This window comes from Heteronotia binoei, chromosome 11, assembly GCF_032191835.1.
Source record: "Heteronotia binoei isolate CCM8104 ecotype False Entrance Well chromosome 11, APGP_CSIRO_Hbin_v1, whole genome shotgun sequence".
Classification (NCBI taxonomy): Eukaryota; Metazoa; Chordata; class Lepidosauria; order Squamata; family Gekkonidae; genus Heteronotia; species Heteronotia binoei.
Genome location: NC_083233.1, coordinates 46057472 through 46082109, shown reverse-complemented (window position 1 = coordinate 46082109; position 24638 = coordinate 46057472). Strand labels below are relative to the sequence as shown.

Here is a 24638-nt window from a genome sequence, read left to right as displayed (position 1 = left end):
TAGGTGGCAAGGCATGGCCCTACCAGGAGCGTTTCCTAAGCCATGGCTACTCTTTCCTGTCACTCCCTTTCTCCCTCATCCTCTCAGGACAGAGGAGGACTAGGCCATTGGGGAAGATCTGTTGGAGAGAGATCTGTTGTCTGGAGATGGGGTTGCCAATTGCAGGTTAGGAAATTCCTGGAGATTTAAGGAATGGACCATGGAGAGGGTGGGATTTGAGGAGAGGTACAGACAGGTAAAATGCCATAGACTCCACCCTCCAAACCAGCCACTTCCTCCTGGGGAACCATTTTGCCAATCTCCAAGAGAGGGCTGGAGATCACTCAGAATTACAGCTGCTCTCCAGATGGCAGAAATCAGCTCCCCTGGAGAAAATGGTTGCTTGCAGAGTGGACTTTGTGTCATAATATGCTGCTGAGGTCACTTCACTCCTGCTTTGGTCCACACTGTAATTTCAGACCAGTCACAGACTTTCATCCTAACCTACCTCACAGGGTTGTTGTGCAGATCAAAAGGTAGAGAGGAGAATGATGTTAGCTGTTTTGGTCCTCACTGCAGAGACTATACTTTTCCTAGGTAGAGGGGGGAGATGGAAAGCTGAAGTAAGATCAGTTCCCCTACAGAAATGGCTGCCTTGGGTGGCTGGGAGGACACCAAGGCTGAGGGGGGGGGGAGTGAATGTCTCCACTTGGATAGTGGGTCAGAAGACAGCAAGGGGGGAGGCTTACCTGTAACCTCTTTCTAGAGCCCATTGTATTTCCCTTCACAATGGGCCTTATTCCTAGTAGATAATACATTCCCCAATGGTGGCGGTCAAATGGAGCACTCACATTGGCTGATGGGTGCACAACAAGCCATTGGCCCATCATGTGTCAGGCACCACCTCTGGGTTTCCATTGGCTGACTCCCCTGTCCCCCACCTACTGCAAGCCCAGGAACACTGAACAACCCGCCAAAACAGTCTTACCTCAGAGACAGACACATCTCTGACACTTCTCTGTGTCCTCTCTATCCACTGGCCTCAGAAAGGGCTGTCAGTCTACTGCCATCTCACAAAGCATTTCCTCAGAGGCCATAGCAGTTGCCCCTTTCCTATCATTCCCTCCCTTCGTCCTCCCTCCAGCCTCCCTCCAGGACAGATGAGGATTGGACCACTGGCAAAGCTGCTAGCCAGAGGCTGTTGCTAGGCTGTAAAGGGAGAGCCCTCAGCTGAGTATAATGCAATAGAGTTCACTCTCCACAGCAGTTATTTTCTCCAGGGGGAGAGAGATCTGTTGTCTGGAGTTCAGTTATGATCTCAGGAAATATTCAGGCTCCACCTGGGGGTTGACTACCCTAGACCTGGAAGCATCCTCTGAGTGAATTGATGCCACCTGACTTGCATGACTTAACTAGGCCTGTTCAGCAGCACCTCTCCCATGACAACCAGTGTGACTTAGCAGCTGCCAACTCCAGGTTGGCAAATTCCTGGGACCTCAGATAGGTACAATGCCATAGACTCTTTGCCCTCCAAATCAGCCATTTCCTCCTGGGGAACCACTGTTGCCAATCTCCAGGTGAGGGCTGGAGATCACTCAGAAATAATAATAATAATAATAATAATAATAATAATAATAATAATAATAATAATAATAATAATAACTTTATTTTTATATCCCGCCCTCCCCCGCCAAGGCGGGCTCAGGGCGGCTAACAGACATGGAGATCCCATGATTCATATAAAACAATGTAAACAATTTTAAATATATCAATTGCATAATAAATTATTTAGAATAGATAAAATGTATAAAATGGGTGCTAAAATACTGTAATCATAATATCCACAAGATGGCTAGATGTCCACACGTCAGATTAATCGGGTTCTATCTCGAAAGCAAGCTGGAAAAGAAATGTTTTGCAAGCCCTGCGGAATTGGTTCAGGTCCCGCAGGGCTCGCACCATCTCTGGAAGGTGGTTCCACCAACGAGGGGCCATCACTGAGAAGGCCTGCTCCCAGGCCTGCTATCCAGATGACAGAGGTCAGCTCCCCTTGATGTGTGTGTGTGTGTGTGTGTGGAGTGAATGCTTTCACTTGGGTGGGTGGGAAGACATCAAGGGTGGGGGGGGGGCACTCACCCAGAGTTTCTTTCTAGAGCTCATTGTAGAGCCCATTGTATTTTTCTTCACAACGGGCCTTATTCCTAGTAAGTAAAATAAAACACTATATGAGTACTATGTATTATCTAAATATTTTTCTGTTATTTTATTTTGTTTAGTGAAGGCAAGAACAAATAATTCTCCCCTCCTCCACTTGATACTCAAGTTCCTCTCAGAAATATTTCCTTTCTGCACTTTCTTTTCAGTCAGGGTTGTTGGAACATTCAGTCTCAGAAATGAGCAAAACAAGCTAGTTTAGGAGGCTAGGTCTCGGTCCTGAAGTTCCCAAACCCAGAGGCTTGGGTGGGTGGGTATTGAGTGCTCGTTGTTTCACTTAATTTCCAATGTTTAATATTTTACTTCATTTACCCATTGCAGTTTTCATGGGGGGTTTTTCTCTTCCATGTCATCCCAACAGCCTTGTGAAGTGTGTGAATGGCCCAACATCACCCAGAATGCTTCCAAGACAGTGGGGATTTGAATCTGGGTGTCTCAGATCCTAGACTGACTCTCTAACCACTTACCCACACAGGCTCTTGGCTGACTGCCTTCTTCTTACTGTTATGGAGCCCTAGTTGTTATAAGTATTCCTCCCCATCATGTTGATATCAATGGCATATGTCAAAAATTTCAACTTGGCACCATTGCCACAGAGGTACAAAATTTGTAAAAAGGTTTAGATATGTTTTATATCAATCTGAACTATCATGGCTTCCTCCTAGTCTAGTTTGGGGACAGTGCTGAGAATTCTCTACTTAGAGACCCCTGATCTCTTTCACACATCTATAGTTCTCTAGAGGAGAGAGACATATTTTGATGCACTAGACTCTTTTAGCACCACAGATAAAACAAAAAGGTTTTCTTGTCCCACATCTCTGCAGAGACTCTTGTTATTGTGTTAGTGGATATTCCTGGGTCTCTGTCTGATGCACAAATAAAACCAGTCAGTCCTCATTCTACCCTCTGCCCCAAAATCATCACCATGGAACTGGAATAGCAGTGACCAACACAGTTCATATCGCATAGAACTACATCTTTGTAACTGTTCAGATCAGGGGCAATTTTGTAGAAGAATAGGTGGTGGAGCTCATCCAGGGATTGTTATGCAGCTGCACATGCTATTCAATAGACAAGGAGGTGGAACTCTCAGAGGGGAGGAGGTGGAACTCTAACAAAGGTTCAGGAACTGTGCTTCTGTGAGCTCCCACTGAATCTGAGGCCTGGTTCAGATTCTGGCTTCCAACTGTGACTTAATTCCAGGCATAATGCAGCCCCATCAGTAAAAGATGGAGATGTGCTCTCCCTCTCTCTTTCTCAGTGGTACTGACTGCCTCCAGGGAGGCGGGCTTTCCAAGGAGGCTGTGAAGCTGCTTGCCCAAAGCCCAGTATTTCCTGGCACAGCTACAACGTCGCCTGGCGTGATCTACTGTTTGTCTGTTTTAAGATGCACTGCCAAACATATAAATAAATGATGGGCACCTGGCTGAGGCTGGCAATCAGCAAAGCACTTAAGGAGGATGTGACTGTGGCTAAGGAGCACAGTATTCTTGGATTAGAAGGGAGAAGAGAATGCCCCCCCGAAAAGGGCAGAATATAATATGCAGTTCAATTAAAGGTGGGGAAGGCAATGTCACCTTCATCAAGGAAAGTGATTCAGCACATTTAGAAGTTTCTATATTTGAAAAGAAGAAAATCACACTGGGGGGAAAGCATGCAGGGAGCAGAGGTGGTGCTATGATACAAGGCAAAGCTCTTGCTTTATTATTGATATTCTAATTTTTAGCAAGGCACTTGAAGCATCTCAGATTTCACCAATACTGTAACATAATAGTTTAAAACCCATCAACAATATCTGGCTAAAGCTACAGCAGCAGAAGTGATGTAAAACAATAAGGCAGTGGCTATGATTGGCATATAGACCCTATCCCTCCAAAGGGTGATTTTTATTGTATTTTTATGTGGCTTATGCTAATACTTAAGATCTTGCCTTGTGTATGTAGTACTTCTGTTCTAGGACCAGCCCTACGATGAGAGTTACAAGGCCAGATAGTTTCTGGACACCTAGATAATTCTGGATTTTATGTACAGCTGCTGTGCAGTGACTAAGCTAGGAAACTCAAAGAGACCCAGCAGCCACTGGTTCCTTTTTCACCCTGGCCCCACTAAGATCATATGTTGCCAAAGCAGCTGCAGGCCAACTGTGGATCCAACGGCTATAGAAGAGGGTGCTATCTGGTGTCAGGCAGATGAAACACAAACAATTATGTCTGAGAAATGTGGAAATGCAGACAAATATGAGTGGAGTTGGGTATGGCTCTAAGATTATACTAGGGCAGCAATATTAGTCAAATGAGTGAAAGGATGGGGGAGGTGAAGGAGGTTTACTGTTTAGGCAGTCACAACCAGTGTTCCCTCTAAGCTGTGCATGTGAGTGGGTCACTCATTAACACAGGAAGCCCTGCTCTGCAGCAGTCTAGAGCTGCGAAGGTTTTTGCTCATTTTAAGACTGCAGCAGTTGCACTCTGCTAAGGATGTGAACTGCTCCACTCAGTAGGAACAAAGTTGGAGTCCAGTAACACCTTTAAAACCAACAAAGGTTTATTGAGAATGTAAGCTTTCTTTTGTTAAAAGCACACTTCATCAGACAATAAAATGGGGTACAGTTAGCTGCCAAGCAGGAAGGAAGCAAATTCATATTGAAACTGAAAATAACATTTGCATCTAGGTCTCTATCTACCAAATAGATTATTTGGATCAGTTAACTCTGCCATACATGGCTTTGGCTATCAATGAACTAGTAATATGAAAATCAGAAATCATGATTTAAAAAAAAACTTAGTGGGCCAAGGATGACTACATCCATACAGAGTAGGGTTGCCAAGTCCAATTCAAGAAATATCTGGGGATTTTGGGGATGAAGCCAGGAGACTTTGGGGGTAGAGCCAGGAGACACTGGGGTGGATCCAAGATCAAGGCTGTGACAAACATAATTGAACTCCAAAGGGAGTTCTGGCCATCACATTTAAAGGGACGGCACACTTTTTCAATGCCTTCCTTCCATAGGAAATAATGAAGCATAAGGGCTTCTTTTGGGGCTCATAGAATTGGACCCCATGGTCCAATTGTTTTGAAACATGGAAGGTAATTTGGGGAGAGGCACTAGATGCTATACTGAAAATTCGGTGCCTCTACCCAAAAAACAGCCCCCCCAGAGCTCCAGATACCCGCAGATCAATTATCCATTATTTTCTATGGGAAGAAATCTCCCTAGGGAATAATAGAGTTCCCAGCAGATATTTCCCTCTCCTCCCCCCCGCTTTCTGACAACCCTGAAGGGGGGGAGGGTCTCCAAACCAGGGGATCCCCTGCCCCCACCTGGGGATTGGCAGCCCTAATACAGAGGAACTAAACACATCTTATCAGTAAGAATATAAATAGCTGATATTCATATCCTGCTTGTAACAGAGTCTGCCTCTCATCTACCCAAAATCTACTGAAAGAGGGTTCACAGAGTTTTTGGCATTTCTTCTTTAAATGCTGCAACTTCCTGCCTCCTTTCACCAGAAGTAAAACTACCTATGGGAGAGCAGTGGAGATTGGAGTGAAGGTGGGGGAGGGAGCCATAGGGGTTTCCAAGAAGAGGGAACACCCAGACTTCAGTGGAGTAAAGGGAGCTGGACCAGAGTATGGCTGAAGCTAAGAAAATCTGGGTCAGCCAGGGCCTGCATGGGAAGCTGCTTGGGAATCCATACCTTGGACTCCATAATGGGAGAAATGCAATAAATAAACAGCACCCAGTCTCATACTTCATCTGGGAGTTCCTAGTTACTTATGAGTAATTTATGGGTACTAGTTACTTATGAGACCCAACATCACAGCCATCCTGGGAAGGGCCAGAATATCAGCCATCACATTGGGCAGGAGCAGGGGTAATGTAAGGATTTAAAAGTAATGGAAAAGAAAGCATCTTTCTTTTTTAAAAAGGCTCTTTCCTGTAAAAAAAAAAACGCTTTGGTTAAGAAACAGGAAATAGAGCAACAATTTGCAAAACAATAGTGAAATACTGAACAAGTGGAGGAAGTTGTAGGGAGAGATGTTGAAACACCTTGGCAAGAATTCAGAGCATAATCTGGTAATAATGATGGGGGCCTGAACCCCTTTGCCACTGAATGAGGGGTGGGAGGGGAGGGCTTGACAGGTAATAAATTCACACTGCAATTAGGGCTGCTATTCAACTTTAAAACGTGATAATTGTATGCATTTTAATTAATCAGTTAAATCTGCCTATATTTGCTTAAGAATGATCCAAGTAGAAAGCATTATTTGTTTTTAAGTGATGCAGGTACATTTGATACTAAGTCCCCTCTCAAAAAAGACATTCTCTACAGTGTATGGACAGAGGAGTTAGGAATACCTCTTCTTCAAAGGCACATGCCATCCATAGATTTAGTTTTTTAAAAATCTGTTGTCCAGTTAATTACAGGCAACCTTTGAAACACTGAAAAGGATTTTAAATCAAATCACTCTAACATCACAGCCCTCATTCAATCAATTTCTCAGTATTTGAAATGGCAATTGTGTGGGACCACAGGTCATGGCTGTCCAGACACTGAAATCACTGAAGTTGCTTCTCCATTGTGGGCTCAGCACCTGAAATATGGAGGGTGGCCAAGAAAGGGCAGGGCCTTCTCATTGATAGCACCAGAGTAATGGAATTCCTCCAGAAGTTTGTTCTGTGCTCTCTTAATAATCTAATGCAACAACCTTCTTTCAGAGGGTCTTTGTCATATAAATGGATCAGGGTGCTGCTGTTTTGGAGATTTGCATTTTGGACCTGCTTAAGATTGTTTGTTAGTGCAGGGTGATCTTATTTTTTTTCTTTACAAGATGTTGTGATGTGCATTTTATTTTATTGTGGGTTTTACATGATACTGTAACTTGCCTTGAGGGTTTGTTCTCAAATGTCAATACAGGCTGTAAACTTAAATAGGTTATCAGTTAAACTATAATTTAAAAGGTGCTGAGGCACAGGACTCTGTGAAGAATTTTGATGCAAATGAAAGGAGGCACCACTGCACAGTGCACTCTCCCCCCCCCCGTCTTTATTTTTGTGAGGTGTGTATGTGTGTGTGTGTGTGGGGGGGGGTCTCAGCAGGAGCTTCATCCCAAACCTTTGCTGCGCTTATATAAAAGGTTCCTCAGTTGACGAGCCTGTCACCACACAGCCAGAAATGTTAGGGCACAAGGACTACCAAGCTAAGAGGTCACCAGTTTTCACCTCTCCTCTGCCACCAATTCCAAGCAAGTAACTCTCTCTCGTCTCGACTCCGCCCTTTGTAATATTTCAGGGAACAACAATACTGGTCCATTTTAAAGGATTACCGCGTGGGAAGGTATTTGAACACTGGAAGCGCTGAATGAGTCTGCATAACGCGTTCCATGTGACCATCTTGATACAACAAAGTTTTAAAAATTTACAAAGTCGTGCGTAAAGATCACCCGAGCTTTGTTTGGCAGAGAGAAGACTCAGTTTGCTGGGGGTTCCCAATGACTACACCAGACAAGATAGACACTTCCCCATGGCCAAGCTGAGTGCAGATTCATGCCAGGGAAACAAAACGTGTGAAGCAGTCTAAAAAAACGCGGGGATGCCTATGGAAGGGACAGTTGCCAACTGGCTTCCGAAGTTTCAGCGGGACGTAACTAAACTCCAGCAAGCGTCAAGGCGGGACTGAGCGACTGGTCCATTGAGTGCCATGAAACCCGCTCGCGGGCCCACCCGTCTGGAGCCGGGTCTTTCACATCTCCAATCCCGACCCCGGGTTAGTGACTGACCGCGTCTCTGCCTAATGGCCTCCCTCTGTGTGTTTGATGCGCGGCCTGCCAAACCAATCGTTGCACGGGCAGGGGCGGGTCTTGACGTGGGAGGGGAGGCTGCGATGCGGGGCGTGGAGAGCCCAAGCAGAGTCGCAGCCGGAGGTGTTGAGGCGGTGGGAGCGCGCGGGATAGCAGGAGAGGAACGCGAGCGGTGAGTAGCCGGGTTGGCTGCCTAGAGCGGAAGACTAGAAAGGGGATAGGCTGCGTTGGGTCTGCTGCTCCTTCGAGGCTCCTGCCGGGTTACGCGATCCAGCCCGGGGAACAGCCGCTTTGGTGGGCAAAGCAAGCCTGGCGGTCGAAATGGGAGGCCACCTCCTTTCGGGGATCCCTGGCAGGGCCCCTGGACTCCAATGGGGCAAGAAGCAGGGCAGGAGAGGGCCAAATCGCACATCCCCAAACTTCCCGTCACCTGCGTGGCGAGGAGATCCACACGTGCGCGTGGCAGGCAGGGGTGTCCCTCACCAGTTAACTAGTCCTTGCGATGGCGATGGTTGGCCCTTTTGGGACGTGGGGAAACAGCCCACTGGGGCGCGGAAGTCTAAGAAGTGTTCGTGGGGCTCCGGCGCCTGTTGCCGGCGGTTCAGAGGGCTCTGTAAAGGGCTGACCAGCACCATTCTCTTTGGCCAGACTGCAGCCGCGCTCGGTACCTTGGGCAGGGAGGCGAGGCCGCCCTCCCCTCTCAGCCTTATGTGGCGAGCCCCGCCCGGCGCATCTCCCTCGCAGCATCCCTGAAATGGCTTGCTGAGCTGCCAGGGTGCTGCTCCGAGGGCGCTGCTTGCCTCGGCGGGGGGTATTCAGAGGTGGCTTTGGGGCACCCGCAATGGTGGGAAGCTGTCGGCAAGGCAGACCTGCAAAACTTCCACCTGCGACTCGCGCCATGTTCCGGGAGGAATTCCGCCAGTGTTTGTCTAGAGCGCGCGTGTGAACGTGCCACGAGGCCTGAACTCTGGCTTGTCTGCATTGCCCATCTGGGTGGCACGTTTCGAAAGGCGCCCTGTAGCCTTCCGCCCCTCCCCTTAGCAGAACTGCACGGGGAGACGACCCTCAGTAGAATTGCATAGGTCTGGTTTCCTTTGAGGGATAAAGCCTGGCGCCCCCTCCTCGCAACTGCCCTGTGCTTCTCAGAGCCCCCATGTTAGCTGCCCCTCCCCGGGAAAAAGGGAAACCCATAGTGGGGTCTTGCTATTGAGCTGCTTGGAGCTGTAGCTGTTCTTTCCTCCCTATTTAATGTCAAGGGGCAATTTTAGTTTGAAGGTGGGGTGGGGTGGGCTGGTTTGATTCTCTGACTCACAGAATGCTCACAAATCCCACCCTTCCCATGTAATTCCCCTTGAACAAACTACTTTCTCTGTTAGGTGGTTGCCTCCCCAGAGAAACTATTGGGAATGCTTCTATTCTGCTTCATTACCTCAGAATGCCTCCTCACAATGTGAGCCCCCCTCCCTTCAGATAAATGGCCCATTTGCTTTTCCCACAAGTACTTAAAAAAAGAAAACATCCTGCTTTTCTTACAAGATGCTCAGAGGAGCCTACATGGGTGTTTTCTCTGTTGTAGCCCCACAACAGTCTTGTGAGGCTGTCCAGGTCTGGAGAGATTGGCTGTTCTGAGCTGTAACTGTGAGCTTTGTAGCAGACTGCTGATTTGAACCGAGGTCTACCTTCAACACTTTAAATACTACATCATGCGCTGGTTCTGATGGCAGACCCCTCTTGCCAACTGTTCCCACCTCCTGCTAATTAAAAACACATCCTCTATTTTTTTTTTTTTTGCCCCAGACTTAAAGGATTGGGAGAAAGAAACTGCTCAGATCTTTCAGCCTCATCCCAGTGGTTGTGCCTGTTTTGCATTCTCCACAAATAAATGCCTCAGCAGGAGAGGGGAAGGGAAGCCCGGAGGCATTAGGCTAGGTCCTCTGAAGACATGGAATCCTTCCTATCTCCCCTTCCTCTCTAGGACTCCTGTCCATATGACTCTTATTTAATGTGTCCTTTTGTTTTGTTTTAATTTGAGAATCCCCTGCTCCAGTCTGCTTTTTTCTCAGCTTTCTTGCTGAACGGCAAGGATTGAGATTGGCTAAACTTTCTGCCACAGCTTGGGGACACTGCTGGAGAAATCTTCTCTGAATGGGCTGATTCATTAAGAACTCTGGTCTTCTGCATAAGATTCCCCAGGGCAGCAACTCTTACAGATACTCGCTTTGTGGGGTGGCCTCCCCCTGCATGTTGACGGCCTTGTTCCAATCTGGAGAAAGAGGAAGTGCTCTTGGGAGGGAGGGAAGGCTTTGATACGAGGTCCTTCTGATTTCTCTAGACACCAGTGCTTCTATAAGGATGGCAGTTTGTTGCTACCGGAGAGCAGATGTGGCCACACCCTTCCTGCAGGATGGATGTGCCATTAGCCTTCCGGTATCAGAAGACTGATCTGTGCATCAGACTTTCTCCCCAGACTGGCGTCTCTCTCTTTTTCTCCCCCCCCCCCCCAATTTTAAGAAGCATTTGAAAGCCTCTGGCTTTCCTGTCAAATGTCAAAACTGGAACAGATTCAAAAACGTTATATGCTTGAGGTTAAAGATAGAGCATCAAGTTTTGGAGATGGCTGGGAAAGACAAGTTCATTCCTAAAAGCAATCTGGTGAAGCAGAATAAAACCCTAAAATATAGAATTAAAAATTCCTTTGAGTTATGGGTGACAAGTCCTTAGGGGAAGTTGTAATTTTGGAACATCCAGCCTTTTTTCTACTCCAGGGATATGACCCCAAGCAAGCGCTACTGTGCTACTAGTCAGCAAATTTCTGTTACAGTCTTGCATAATCCCAGTGGAATGTGGGTGTGCTACCCAAACCATGCTTCCTGTTTTCGTTCTTTTCAGCCCATAAATACAATGGGCGCATCTCAGATTTTTTGCTTCTTGAAAGCAGAGCTGTCTCTCTTTCTCTTTGTAATGGATGGTTGGAATGTGATCATATTTATACAGAAAAGTGCTGTGGATACTTTTTAGCATTACATAAGTTTCAGTATGGAAACTTTGTTCCAAGGGAGTTGGGAGAGTATTAGCTCTTTACTGGAATCTGCTGCTCAGTGATCTTTTTCTGAGCAGGAGAACAATCTACCTGAGAATCCCAGATGCAAACAGATGCTTTCTCCCTATAGGAAAATAGATGGGACACCCTCTCCACATGCACACATTGCTGCTTTTAGTGCAGTTTTGAATAATGCTTAAAGGTTAAATGCCCATTCTCCATTTCTTGTTGATAAAGTGGCTTACCTACAAATAACTCTGCAAGATAACATTTGGTATTACTTGGCATTGTGTAGGAATTAGAGGATCAGGGAAACCAGTTTCAAAGCCCCAGTCTACCCAGAAATTGCTGGGGGACTGGTTCCACTCAACCTAGCTCACTGTGCTGTTGTGAGGATACAAGGAAGGAAGAGAGAATTATTATACGTCACCCTGAATGTTAGTCAGACGGGAGAAGCATTAGTGCTTCGAAGCATCAGTCAGCCCCTTTTCTTTGAATTATTATTGGTTGTTGATGATTTGCAACTGAAGATTGAGCTACAAATTGGTATATAAAATATATAGATGCTTCTAGTCTTGTCCTTGAAGATTGATTTAATGGCGTAGATTTAATGGTCTAGATTACTTAATAAATAAGCATGGTCCAGATTACTAAATAAATATTGCTATTTAGCTATTGTTTGTTTGATTTCTGCAGTGATGTGCATTTCCTAAAACCAAAGTAGGTCCAGGACTATAGGTTCAAGGCCATTTGGAGGAACTCCTTCCCATGTTTCTCTTCTTCCCCCCTCCCACCTCAGGATTGAGACCCTGTTTAAGGAATCTGCACCATCACCATCAGATTGTCATTTTCTTGAAATTGTGCCTTGTTGGTGGTGGCCCCTATCTAGGGAGTTCCATCCCCCAGTGAACTCATGTCTCACAACTCCTCCTGAAGCCCTTCAGCACCCCACTCTTTATCCCTTTTAAGTTTAATTTAAAAAAAATTTCCAGACATTTTGAAATATAGTTTTGTACTGCCTCCTGGTGGCTTATTGTGGTTTACTCTTGTTTTTGTTCATTTTGGGTGTTAATTGGTGTTCTAAAAATTGCACAGTGGTAAAGCTGCAGTACTGCAGTCTGAGCTCTCTGCTCACCACCTGAGTTTGATCCTGGCAGAAGCTGGGTTTTCAGGTAGCCAGCTCAAGATTGACTCAGCCTTCCATCCTTCTGAGGTTGTTAAATGAGTACCCAGCTTGCTTGGGGGAAAGTGTAGATGACTGGGGAAGGCAACGGCAAACCACCCCATAAAAAGCCTGCCATGAAAACATCGTGATGCGACGTCACCCCAGAGTTGGAAAAGACTGGTGCTTGCACAGGGGACTACCTTTACCTTTAAAATTTTTTTAAATTACCTGTAGTTGCTTGGGGGGTTATTTAGTCAAAAATGATGTCTTGGCCAGAGTGTCAGACCAGGATCTGGGAGACACAGTTTGAATCCCCACTCTGCCATGGAAGTTCACTAGACTAGTGGCTCCCAATCTTTTTGGTATCAGGGACTGGTTTCGTAGAAGACAATTTTTCCACGGAGTGGGGGGAGGGCAGTGCTGGGGTTTTTACCACCCCAGGCTGCTCCCCACCTGCGCCCCATCCCTGCCCCCCATGGGAGTATTTAAATGGGGGGAAAGACTGGGGTTGTTTCTGCCGCCTCCCTGCTAGGTGGCCAGGTGGCAGAAGGCCAGTCTGCCTTCTTCTCCTATTTAAAGACCCCTGTTGATCAGCTGATTGGCGGGGGTCTATAAATGAGGGGTAGGCAATGGTCATGCTAGCCCAGAACCTGGGTGAACAAAAGAGGTGGTGTGGCCTCGCTCCAAGACTGCCTTCCTGCAAAGGGAGGCAGCTTTAGAGTGAGGCCATGCTGCCTCTTTCATTCGCTCAGGTCCCAGGCTGGCAGAAGGGGTGGCGGGACTGCTATGCCTCACTCCGTGGCCTGGTTGCTAGCAGGCCATGGACCAGTACTGGTCCGTGGCCCGGTGGTTGGGGACCTCTGCACTAAGCGGTTGTGGGCCGCTTGCTCTCTCTCAGTCTAACTTACCTAAGAAGATAAAATGGATGAGGGGGGAATAATGTTGGAAGTTACTTTGGGTAATCATTGGGGGAAAAGGCTGGGTATTAACATCTAAATAAAATTAAAAACCAGGATGTAAACAGCCAATCAACCATGCTTGGTATTAAAACAACAGGTTTTATTTTGTGGGGGGAAGGACTCAAATGACATATTTTCCCTCTGGTCAAAATATTTTATATATAATTCAGCTCTAGGCTCTTATTCCATGAGGCGTGTTTTCTACTGTTTGTTGTATTGTGGAAGGGTTCCCCTGCACCCCGTCCTCTTGAAACAGGAAGGAAGTACTGTATTGCCAAAATTATTTATGATTTGTTATGAAAAGGATTTAGTTGGTTAGGATCAACAGAGTGTTGGTACATGCTGAGGCAAGTGTCACTGCTGTAGTGGTTCCACATACAGCTCATTGTTGAAATCATACAATATCTGATTGACTTAATTCAAAATATCACTTTTAATACTGTTGTATTGAAGTATGTAGTTTCAGTATCAAGGCATCTCGGCTTGCATTATTTGTATCTCAGGACCCAAATCACATGTTGCAAAGTCCTCGTGTTCCTGTATGTTTGGCCTAGTCCTGTTGACAGATGTGCTCCAGGTGTTCTGTACTTGGAACTTAATTTCCAGACATACATATTCCTGATTTGGATTGAGACTGTGGCAACACATAAGTTTCTGCAATGAGGCAAATAGAGGTTCCCCCAAGGCCACTTCAGGTTTGTAAAATGATGTGGGCAGAGGCTGAAGTCTTCTTTTCGATGTGCCACAATCCCACCAAATCAAGCCCCTGTGCATCTGCAGATTAAGTTCTGAACATGGAAGAAGTAGAAGAGATTATATTTATATCCTGACCTTCACTACCTGAAGAAGTCTCAGAGGGGCTTACAATCTCCTTTCCCATCCCCTCCCAACAACAGACAGCCTGTGAGGTAGGTGGGGCTGAGAGAGCTCTGACAAACTGCTCTTGAGAGAACAGCTTTGACAGAGTTATGACTGACCTAAGGTCACTCCCGCACTCCAAACCTGATTGTCCCAGATAAAAGTCTGTGCACTTAACCACTACAATTCCAGAGCACATCTGTTGAACATATGAGGCTGCCTTATAATGAATCAAACCTTTTGGCCCATCAGGGACAGTATTGTCTAATCAGACTGGCTGCAGTTCTCCAGGGTCTCAGGCAGAGGTCTTTCACATCACCTACTACCTGATCCCTCTATCTGGAGATGCTGGGGATTGAACCTGGGAACTTCAGCATATTGAGCAAATGCTCTACCACTGAGCTGCAGCCCTTCCCAGTGGCCTGGTTGATAAGACCAACGTGGACATGTGGGGGATACATAACCTATGATTGTTAGGTTTCCTTGCACTTCTCTCCAGCAAAGTTTTAGTCCCAAAAGGGCTTCTGGATCAGAGCACCAAATATACAGGCAAACCATCTTCGTCTCAAAGCAATGGTGACAATGTCAAATTAAAACAATAGGTAGTGTGAAAAACCTCTACCTGAACAGCCACAGTCAGTTAGAGTAGACAGTGCTGAGCTTAGAGAAACCAAAGGCATGACTCCGAAGAAGGCATCTTCATATGTTCAAACTACTAATTGGCTTCTTTTACCCAAGTAAAATCAATTACAGCATACCTTCACCTCTCAGTTAGGTATGGTTTTTTAAAAGTACATTCCTGAGTGACTTTAGAGAAAAAGCAGCCTGAATGTCCATTGGTGCCAATTGTCCCCTGTCAGCAACCAGGCTGAGCCAGAGACATTTCTTCATTATGCATAACACAGCAACATAATTTCTCTCTTTTTTTCTCTGCTGAGAATGTTTTTTGTTCTTAGTTTCTTTTCTGTGTGTCAAACTAGGCTTGTGGTGGATGTGGCGGGCGGAGTGTCTGCAGAATGCATCTGTGTGCATAGTTTTCTTTCCGATAAGGTTTAACTGTTGATTGACTGAGCATGCAATTTTCGCTGCAGGAGCTGAGATACTAATAAGAAAGGAGGCTAAAGGAGGTTTCCTTCAGCCACCTTTCCTGTCAGCTCTGACAGGCTCAGTCTGCCAAAGCCACTAACAGCCACCAGAAGTGGAGCGGGGAAAAACAAGCAACTGCAGACCACTGTGCATAAAAAAAGAATGGTTGCAAAGTGCACCAGAGCATTTGTGGAGCAGGGGTTAGTGTGGTGACGCAAGTAAACCTCTCTTGCAGCCCAACCAGTATTGCTGGGGAGGAGGTGGGAGTGGAAGACAGTTTTCTGTTCTATTCTGCACCTTTATCCCACTCTTCCTCTTAAGAAACTATAAGCAACATCAACCCAACCAGGTTTTCTTCTAGTGCAAGGGGGAGTATTTAAATAGGTATGATGGGAATCATGGGACCTGGATAACTAAAAGCCATGTGGGACAGGGGCTATAGTATAGAGGAGAACTGAGTGAGATAGAGCACAAAAGCTGCCTGGATCCAGCCCATGGGGAGATCTCATCCATTTTATCATCAAGAGGAGTTTTTGAGGTAAGTTAGGCTGAGAGAGGGATTGGCTCAGGTTCACCGAGCAAAGGCCATGGCTGCGTGGGGTCTCCCCAGACTAGTCTAAAAATCTTACCACTTCATCACACTTGCTTTGATAAAAATGAGGCCATTAAATCAATATCAAGCGCTCTGAAACCAGTCATTCCCTGTTCATTGTGGGGTGGGTGGTGGTGGAGAGGGATAGGCATAAGGACTGCAGTGACAAACCAAGGTTGCACAGCTGCATTGCTTGGTGGATATTTCTAGCAATGGGTTTAGTGGTGCATCTGTCCAAATCAAAGGTTCTGAAGTGGTCCTGGCATTCTGGGACAATGTCCATTGTTCATGCTGTTGGTTGTTCAGCCTCATGTGTGATAAGTCCTCATCTTTGTAGGAGAGGTTAACTTGTTGATTTAACAGTGGAGCAGAGATTCTCTTCCCACCTGCCTCCTTTTGGCAAATGTTTGAAAGGGGTCTGTTCTCTTCTTTCCACCATGAACAAATGTTGCAAACAGCTGCTTCCAGATATATGCATATTTCAAACACACACGCCTCGCCACCTGCTACACAGTAGCATATGCTAACTTACATTCTTGCTGCACCATCTTGGAGATGGCATTAATAAATTATTAATACAGAAGTGGTGTGTTTCTAAATGAGTCAGTGACTCCACATGCTGCAGAAACATAGGTGAAGATATAGGATATGCAGTTTTTCATTGGGCTGGAAAAGGCCGTAAGGGAGCTGTGGCCCTTATCCAGCAAACTTCTTAGTGTGAACTTTACACATGTGCAATGGTGTATTTTTCTTGTTTTTTGAGGCCACAGCTGAGGTTAAATGTGCTGGTTAGGAATAATTAAATCACCAAACAAGAACTTTTTCACTCTCATTCTTAGGATGAAAACTGTTTCAGGAGTTTTGACATAACTTGACAAGCACTGATGCCCTTTTGTAACTCCCAATTCCTTGAGCGCTGTGATATGCTCAAATTCTGTAACTCTGCTTAAGCTGGTTGTGTCTCTGGAACATACAGGCTATCCTCTGACGGGTCTGGGTTATGTAGAGCACATTGTAGATATTCTGCGGGGTCACTGTTACCTTTGAGGCATTGGCTCTTGACCCATGAATCCCAACATATTATGGATCCCAAATATCGATTATGATGACCATTTTATTATATATTTACACACACACACACACACACATATATTCATACATCTAATGATCTGTGTTTCTGTATGCCATATCTTGGTTTGCCAACTGTGATTGTGGCGATGTAAATGGTTCTTATTTCACTAATTCTGCAATATATTTTCAAAAGTCCAAATAATTGAATTCAGACAGATTTGTAAAACGTTAGCAAATACTGCATATCCCAAATGCCCTCTCCTGAGTTGAAAATGTTCAGCCTGTGATCTGGTTCTTCTCTGGGCAGGTATTGGGCTAAGAATAAACTGGGGAGCCAGGGGGTGTTGTTTAATGTGTGTGGGTATGTGTGCATGAATTTTATTGTGAGCTGTGTGTTAAAATGCATAAGCCAGGAACATGTTATTAAAAATAATAATGAATGGTGATTTCTGATGATTGCGCAGGAGTGATGGTCAAGTTTCTCCCTGTGCTAAGTTTCCTTTTATTTCACGAGAGTCATTTTCCTCCTTAGCATCAGCTGCTGGTATCCTTGTGTTTCCAGGACTGTGAAGCCCTGGGCTTTTGAATAAACAGGAATAAGTCTATTTGCATTTGTTACTGCTGGTCTCAGAGATACTTTGTGTGCAGATGTCTCCTGTCTATGCCTGGAAAATGTGACTCACAAGCACACCTGTCAGATTTGGTTAGCTTGTGGGAAACAGTTTGGATACGGTTCTTTGAGAGGGGGTTCACCTGCATTTCTGTAGTTCGGGATTCCTAGCCCAGCATTTGCTGGGCAACCCTGCCACTGTGCATGCTTACCTGGAACTAGGTCCCAGTGAACACAGTGGAACTTACTTCTGGATAAATCTGCATAGGAGTGCAATGTTAGTTCAATTCAGAGTCTAAAACAAACCTAGTTTCTGGGGTAGTCTGCTGTAGAACAGATCCAGGTGGATAGCTGTGTTGGTCTGAAGCAACGGGATACAGTTAGAGTCCCATGACACCTTTAAGATCAACAAAGTTTTATTCTGAGTGTGAGCATTCATGTGCAAGCACACTTCCTCAGATAGAATGAAATGGAAGAAAACAGGAACAACAAGTCAAGTGACATGTATAGGGTCAACAGCTGTATGGATCCAATTAAGGGGAACAGTTGTATGGATCCAGTTAAGAGGGAACAATGGTTGAAGTGGTAAAGATGTCAAAATAGGAGATAAGTGTGTGAGGTAATCTTTTCTAATAGTGGGAAGTTAACTGAGATTCCTGTATGATGCCCCATTCATTTCCCTGCAAGCGTGGGATGGGATGCAATGTATCTCAAGTTTATTTGCATTACATCACAATCACTATATGTTGTTCTCAATACTATACCAATATATTGTTCTTTAGAGGTGTTATTTCTTCCATTTCATTTTATCTGAAGAAATGTACTTGCACATGAAAGCTTATACCTTGAATAAAACTTTGCTGGTCTTAAAGCTGTTAGATTTCCTGTAGCACTTTAGAGACCAACAAGAGTTTCAGGATATAAGCTTTCAAAAGCCAAAGCTCTCTTTGTCAGATGTGAGAGCAGCAATGTAGATCTGAGTCCTTTTATCCTAGTCAGAAGATGGGAGCGGTCTTGTAAAAATGCTTGTAAAGGATGCTGTGTAAACATATTCTGCTCTAATCAAGCTGATTACAATATGCATTGTACCTTTGTGTTCTTTACAAGCATTCTTTACAACACGGTTCCTACATTCTGAGGAAGATAAAAGGACTCAAATCTACATTTCTGCTCTACTCTGATTGACAAAGGGAGCTTTGGCTCTCAAAAGCTGAAATTCTTGTTGGTCTGTAGGGTGCTGCTGGACTCAAGTATAACTAAAATAAACCTGTTCACTTCTCTGCTGTTTGCATGTATGTTCCTTGCAGGATGGATTTGCCTAGTATTTCCGACACCCAGTCTTAAACTTGGAAGCGTGTCCTCCTGATTTCAGTGGACTGGAAAATGTCTCTGACAATACCATCCTAGGCAGAACAAAGTGAAAGTCCAGTGGCACCTTTAAGATCAACAGTTTTTTATTCAGGGTGTAAGCTTTTGTGTGCATGCACACTTTGTCAGACAATGACATGGAATACAGTGAACAGTGCTACATAAAGGCAGTGGGCAGTGAGAGTGCAAAATAGTGAAAATGTTCTTTTGCTTCAGACCGACATGGCTGCCCTCTTGGATCTATCCTAAACAGAGTTATACCTTTAATAAAAAGTAGAGACATCACCCTGCCAACAAAAATCTGTATAGTCAAAGTGATGGTATTCCCAGTAGTAATGTATGGCTGTGAGAGCTGGCCCACAAGGAAGGCTGAGCGCAGAAGAATAGATGCTTTTGAGCTGTGGTGCTGGAGAAGAATCTTGAGAGTCCCTTGGATCAAATCAGTCAGTCCTAAGGGAAATCAACCCAGACTGTTTTCTGGAAGGTCAGATGCTGAAGCTGAAGCTCAAATACTTTGGCCACCCAATGAGAAGGGAGCACTCACTGGAGAAGATCCTGATGCTAGGAAAGACAGAAGGCAAAAGAAGAAGGGGATGGCAAAAGATGAGATGGCTGGACAGCGTTACTGATGTAACAAACATGAATTTGAGCAGACTTCGGAGGATGGTGGAAGACAGGAGGGCCTGGCGTGACTTTGTCCATGGGGTCGCAAAGAGTCGGACTCGACTGTGCGACTGAACAACAACAAAAGCACATTAACTTCAGATGGGTAACTTGGCTTAAGATTGCACTTCATAAAATCCAATGGGGATTGTAAGTGTGGGAAGAAACACTCTTGCTTTTTGAAAATGCTGCCACAGAGTTTAATTTTCCCAATGATGGATTTTTGGACATGACCTGCACAAGCCATGTTGAGATGTGCAGGCACTGTGTAAGAACACCTTGGTACTCCTGTGCAATTCTCTTTCACTTCAGTGACTTTCAAAGAGGAACTGTGAACTGTGTTGAATTTTACTCAGTCAAATGGTATATCACTGTATCACGAAGTCCATAAAAGTTACTAAACAACAAAGAATCTTGTGTAACCATATCAGTGTTAAGAGTAAATAAAGATACACTCAGTTTGCAAAAGTTAATCAGAGGCTGTTCTTCAGAAAGAATCCTATATCCCCCTGCCTCCAAATTCACACTTTTATTCCTACAGCAACTTGCTTCCCTGGCTCCAACTGCAACTGCCCTTCTTCAATATTTCAGGCAAGATTTTGGCTTTTTTAAAAAAAAATCAAACACCTAGCATATTTATCCAGTAGAACATTTGATGCAGTGCCTTTTAAAAAGAACTTGAAACAGTGCTTTAGGTGGGAGGGACAGTGGTGTTGTAATTATCACCAGGATCAGCCAATCAGCATGCTGCACAGCCATCTGGTAAAGGGAGGTGGATATGTGATCCCCCCCCCCGCCGCTTCATTTTTATCCTGCCCCTCCTTGAATGAGCTTAGGATGCAATACATGTTTACCCTTACTCTGTTTTACAGGTACAATACAGGTTTACCCTTGCTCTGCTTTAGCCTCACAATAGCTCTGTAAAATAGATTAGGCTGAATGTGGCTGGTTCAGCTTCTGAGCTTCAGGGGCAAGTGGCAATTTGATCCGGCTCTTCCTGGTCCAAGTCTTAGCACTCGAACCATTGCACCATGTGATTGTCACAAGGGTTGGCCATTTTGCCCTTTGCACTGCTAACTTCTGCCACACACAGGAAGAACCAGTTGTGTGTGAGATCAGTTGTCTGAGGACGGTTCATTGTCTGACCAAAAATGGGTAAGAGCAGATGTGTAGCAGGCTGACCATTCAGGTTATATGAGTATAACTTCAAGCCAACCACCTTCCAATCTACTAAGAGCTATTCTTCCTGGTTGCTGGGGGTGAGGGGGAATTATTATTGTCAGCAAATGCCCTGTTGTGAAACTTTGCAAGCATTGCTGTGGATGCAGTGAAATGTTGTGTCAGCCTTAAGTACATATGCCTGTTTTTTTCCCCTTCCCATTTAAGGAGGCAGATTTCAAGCTGACCACTTTTGCACTTATTAATAAATAAAAAGTACGGTATCCAAAATGAAAAGGAACTCGCTAATTCTGAGCTGGCAGAGCTGCCCCCCTTCCTGCAGTAGCCAACAAATACAGAGGGTGAATGGATTTTCCCTCCTTTTTTCTGCAGATGTTATTGTATTTTAAAACCCCCAAAGAAGTGAGGTCACTTTCCCTAAATAGCTGAAGAAGTTGGTCTATAAATAAAGATCACCAGACATCAGTCTTTTGGAACATAATGGTTATTTTGGCTTCAGTAGAGTCTGAGGCACACCCAGCTTTGGGTATTGCACAAATAACATCCTCACTCGTAAAATGAGTAGCAGTTCGCACTGTACTCCCATATCGGCAGAGGACTCTGAACCGTATGGTGTTGAAAAGTCTCTGAAGAATCCCAAGAGCTTCTAGGCAAACTAAGCTCATAGAGAGGCAAGTTAAACGTTTGCTGTTGTGGCTCCATTCCAGGAGTGTCCAGGTAATTCTCTCCCAGTGGCATGTTGGCTCATGTTTTCTCTGCTTTGCCTTGCTTTGACCTTTAGGAAGATGATTTGAAGCTGGGGGGAGTACATGACACCCTAACAAAATGATCCCTGAATTGGTAGATGGGTGACAAAGAAGGGTGGCATGTCTTTTCATAGTTAAGCTGATGTAGTGGATGATTGTACCCAGTCTGTGAAAGCATCTGTAGGCTGCTGGTTTGACTCTGTTTCAGAAGAGTTCTGCTTTTCATGGAGGATGGGGTTAATGGTTGTTAGCCTTGATGACTGAATGGAATCTCCTTGTTCAGAGGCAGTATATCTGGGGACAAAGAACAGGGGAGGGTGTTGTTGCAGAAATATCAGTTTGGCTGCTGTTGGAAGTGCACTGCTGCACCAAACAGAACTCTGGTCTTATCCAGGGCCTTAGATTCTTGGCATCCTGGTGTCATAAGAACTTGGATCAGCCAAATGGATCAGTGACTTTTGAAAAGAAATTATTGTAAATATACAAAAAGGAAGAATACAGTATTATCATAGTTTCTTGATTAAATTATAACAATAGATACCCGACAAATACTCAACTTCTAGCTGTTCATATACAATACAATGTTTTGTCTTTGACATTCTCATTGGGTTTGATCCTATTCCAGTGTGCAATGAAAGGCTGCCAGGTTGTAATAAATCTTTCTTAAGCAAATTGTTCCCTTTCCCACATAAGTCTATATGTGGAAATTTTGTCCGTAAGCATAATAAACCATACGTTAGATCCGGCCGAATTGGCACATTATCGGCCGATCTCGAATTTACCCTTTTTGGGTAAACTTATTGAGAAGGCAGTGGCATTGCAGTTACAGAGTTTCCTGGAGGTTGCTTCCGTTCTCGATCCCCATCAGTCAGGCTTTCGTCCGGGTCATGGGACGGAGACAGTGCTGGTTGCTCTGGCGGATGATCTTCAGTGGTATCCGGATGGAGGCGGCTTGGCGGTACTGATGTTGTTAGACCTATCGGCAGTGTTCGATATGGTCGACCATCGGTTACTGACCTGCCGTCTCGCCGACGCGGGGATTCAGGGGTTGGCCTTACAATGGCTTTTGTCTTTCCTTGATGGTTGGGGACAATGGGTGGTGATTGGGGGTGAATTGTCCTGGAGGCGCACGCTTGATTGCGGGGTGCCTCAGGGGGCAGTGCTCTCCCCAATGTTGTTCAACATCTACATGCGCCCCCTTGCCCGGAGGTATGGGTTGGGTTGCCACCAGTACGCTGATGACACCCAGCTCTATCTACCCATGGACGGCCAGCCTGGCTGTGTCCCAGAAAATCTGGACTTGGCATTACAAACCGTGGCTAGATCCAGCGAAGACAGAGGCCCTTTGCTTGGGTCGGTGTGGTCCGGGAGGGGGAATTCCCTTACCAGCCTTTGACGGTGTGTCCCTGACAGCGGCACACAGGGGGTATTATTGGAGCCTGCCCTAACTATGGAGGTCCAAATAGCAGCCACTGCCAAGTCTGCATTTTTTCATCTCAGGCAGGCAAGGCAGTTGGCTCCTTTCCTGGAACATGATGATCTGGCAACAGTGATCCTTGCAACGGTCACCTCAAGGTTGGATTACTGTAATGCCCTCTTCATGGGGCTGCCCCTGTGCCGAACCCAGAAGTTGCAGTTAGTGCAGAATGCCGCTGCCCGGCTGTTATTAGGGTAGATGGGAGCACATTCAGCCGGGGCTTCGGGGACTGCACTGGCTGCCAATAATATACCGAGTTTGGTACAAGGTGCTGGTCATTACCTTTAAAGCCCTATATGGCCTAGGACCTGCCTACCTTAGGGACCGTCTCTCCTCATATGTTCCCCAGAGAGTGCTGAGATTGGGTTCTCAAAATCTTATAATCACCGGGCCCGTCTGAAGGAGGCCCGTCTGAAGTCAACTAGGGACATGGCTTTTTCGATCACATCCCCTTGCTGGTGGAACCAGTTGCTGTAAGAGGTGAGGGCCCTGTGGAACCTTGGGCAATTCCGCAGGGCCTGTAAGACAGTCCTCTTCCGGTTGGCATACAACTGACCGGCGTCTGAATACTCTAAGGAAGACTATGGGATAGCACATGGATGAATTGTTGTGTATTTTTATTGTGTAAATTATTAATGTATTTTAATTCTTAATTTTATTATTAGAATTTTTGTGTTGTGAACCGCCCTGAGCCCGCTTCGGTGGGGTAGGGCGAGATATAAATCTAAATAAATAAATAAATAAATACATACATACATACCCGGATTATTCTGATGTCTGTGTTAGGTAACTTGTTTCCAGTCCCGTGCTAACAATATTCTTGCTGCTCTAAGTACATTCTTAATAAAACATTCAAATTTTGTATTTAACTTCTTGAGGGAAATAACCCACACTGGACCATACCAAAATGTTCACTCAATTTCAATCCTAAAGGCAATGGGAGAAAATGTTCCTGAATGTGCACTACACTGTGAGTAGATATAATCCTTTCTGACATCATGGTTCAGATCAGTGAGATATACATACACTTTGCTGTACTAAGGGCAGTTTGAAAAATAAGACTCCTATGGATAGTAAAGCTTCAAGAGATTGTGACTGGATGGGAGGAGAAGGAAATGGGTCAGAAAGTTGAGCATAAATCCATCAAGGTTGTTAGTGCCAGCTAAGTCCCAAAAGTAGTTTGTTAGACCAGCTCATGTAAAATTCTGTTTTGCTTGAGAACTTGTTTTGGAGAATGACACACTTTCCCCAAGTAGGTTGTAAACTCCTGTAAGTGGCAGATAACATGCTCAGACAGGTAACCTCTTGTCTACTTTTAGGCAGGAAAACACTCCCAAGTCATCGTGAAATCCACTTTCCACATTGCCTATTATGGAAGATTCTTTGAGGTGTTTCCCAACTGCCTCTCCTTCATTGTGTAATTACTCACCTGTGGCAACAGTCCTGACTCATCACAAGAATAAGGTTGCTTCCACACACTGACCCTTCCTACTTTTGCACTCATTGTCACTACAGATGCCCTTGCATCAGAGCATCCAATAGGAACTTCCTCCATGCTTTCTTCAGTCGTCCCTTGATGCCTACCGTTTCCCACCACCAGAGGGCTTTCCCCCAACATTTTTGAAGAAATGTACCGTACTTGTTATTTACAAGTACTCAGCCTTCCATCCTTCCGAGGTCGGTAAAATGAGTACCCAGCTTGCTGGGGGGAAAGTGTAGATGACTGGGGAAGGCAATGGCAAACCACCCCATAAAAAGTCTGCTGTGAAAACATTGTGAAAGCAATGTCACCCCAGAGTCGAAAACGACTGGTGCTTGCACAGGGGACTACC

General features: G+C 45.2%; 1 protein-coding gene across 3 annotated transcripts in view; it reads left to right on the top strand.

The window, feature by feature from the left end:
- Positions 1-8054: 8054 nt before the first annotated feature.
- Positions 8055-24638, top strand: part of PLS3 (plastin 3) — a 68603-nt gene continuing 52019 nt past the window's right edge. The window contains exon 1 of one of the 3 annotated variants that reach the window (XM_060249917.1): positions 8055-8164. The gene's annotated coding sequence lies outside the window, so the exon portion shown is untranslated. Of the gene's footprint in view, positions 8165-21168; positions 21301-24638 lie in introns of those variants that run through there. The other 2 variants (XM_060249913.1, XM_060249916.1) reach the window with 2 other exon arrangements.